Below are 2,060 nucleotides of genomic sequence, written 5' to 3'. Positions count from 1 at the left end.
TTATATTATCATCTCACTTGCTGAACTCTGCAGTAGTACTGTGTGTAAAGGTCAGATACAAACATCTCGGAGTAACATGAATATAACCTTCAGGAAACTCAAATAGTTACATAACTGACCTTTATCTTCAATGCATTTGATCTAATGCAGTGATGTTATTGTAGAAATTGTATACTTGTAGTACACATACTTTGTCCTCTACTAGACAGAGTGTATCTAGCATGCTTATTCAATTCACTCATATAGTACCTTACTGAGCAACATGCAGGATATATTATGGAAGCGAACTGATGAAGGAGTAGGGATCTGGAGGAATGGGGATTGCAACTGCTCCATCAAGAATTTGTGTCACCTTCAGCATGTTGGGTCGCATGGTCGGGCCCTCCTGGAGGCACCATAGTGCTACTGATAGAAATCTTTCGACCTTCTTAATGTTGAAGATCGCGTCATCGTCACCCTCCACCAGCAAGTCGAACCTCCGACACCTATAGCAGTCATTTGCCCAGTAAGTCAGTATCGTCTACTCTTCATCAACTACCTCCAAATCACATTTCTTCTGCAGCACACAAGCTCGAGTAGGATCACTCCAAAGTTGTAGACATCGACCTTGGCAGTGATCCCGATGTTCTTGAACCACTCTAGGGCGACATATCCTCAAGTACCTCTAATACCGGTGTTTGTCCTTGTCTGATTTCTCAAGAGAAGCTTCGCTAGGCCAAAGTCTGAAATCTTTGCGACAAGGTTGTCGTCAAGAAGAATGTTCTGTGGCTTTATGTCACAATGGATGATTTGTGTGCTACACTCTTTTATGCAAGTAGAGCAACCCTCTTGCCACCCCAAGTGCGATATGAACCCGTGTGTTCCAATTTGGCCGGACGTCGTTAAATAGAAGCCGGTTGAGTGAGCCATTGGTCATGAACTCATAAACTAGCAGTCTTTCAGTTCCTTCATTGCAGAAACCAATTAGCCGGACCAGATTCTTGTGGAACGTTTGTCCAATGGTTTGGACTTCTACCCTAAACTCCTTTTCAGTTTCTTCTTGGAGCTTGTCGATCTTCTTGACAGCGATGTGGGTCTAGAGATCATCTTGCAACTCACCCTTGTACACAACATCAGAGGCACCTCTACCGAGGACCTCATGGAAACCACTGGTTGCTCTCTCCAGCTCATAGTAAGTGAAGGTCTTCAGGGGCAACTGAGTTGTACTTGAGGCTTGGAACAGCGGACCATTCTTCTTTTGGGTGATATGACAGTAAGTACCAAACACCAGAATAGAGATGAGGAGGAAGTTCACCAATATGGAACAACCAAGAAACAGGGAACTCCCAAGGATCCAATACTTTTTGTCCTGCTTCCATTTTTTGGAGGCAGTACTGAGTACTACAGACTCTGAATTGTTGCTACTTGGCACCTTGAGAAGGGAGCTTCTTTTTCCAACATGTGCTTGTGCTTTCACTATATACTGATACTGCTCGTAATCAGATAGTGGCCAATCTACACCAGAAATTGGTCTCGGCTCAAATTGTGCCAGTGCTGCGGCCTCATCCAAGTCGCAGCTTTGCGGCTTGTAATCTTGTTTGCATCCTTTGTACCTCCTCTCCTCATCAAAGAACTTGTACCGTGGTGGGCAGACACAACTTACTATCTGGTTCTTGGTGCCATCGAAGGTGCGGTAACTATTGAACCCACATACGCCACTGCCAACAGCTGTAACTACTGCATGGCAGATATTTTGGGGAAGTAAGCTCACTGCACTCCACATCTCACCAATGAACACACTGTACTTTGGATTCTTTGGGTATACATATTGCCGGAAAACACCATCTGAGTCAAGTGTAGCACGGTGGAAGTAGTCTACCATAGATCCTAGCACACCTGATGTGATGTTGATCTGAGTACCATTTGTTAGGAGGAAGTATACTCTGCCAGTTTCATTGAACACCAGCTGTGAGCCATTCCCGGCTGTCTCGGTGGACCAATAAAAACGATGCTTGAAGCCGGAGGGCTCAGCAACGAATAGAAGGCAAGGTTTCCATCACTTTGCACATGCAGGAGAAACC

General features: G+C 45.0%; 1 pseudogene; it reads right to left on the bottom strand.

The window, feature by feature from the left end:
- Window positions 1–274: 274 nt before the first annotated feature.
- Window positions 275–2,055, bottom strand: LOC119343094 (annotated as a pseudogene).
- Between the last annotated feature and the right edge of the window lie 5 nt (window positions 2,056–2,060).

Source organism: Triticum dicoccoides, unplaced genomic scaffold, assembly GCF_002162155.2.
Source record: "Triticum dicoccoides isolate Atlit2015 ecotype Zavitan unplaced genomic scaffold, WEW_v2.0 scaffold115327, whole genome shotgun sequence".
Lineage (NCBI taxonomy): Eukaryota > Viridiplantae > Streptophyta > Magnoliopsida > Poales > Poaceae > Triticum > Triticum dicoccoides.
This window is presented reverse-complemented; position numbering and strand designations above follow the sequence as displayed.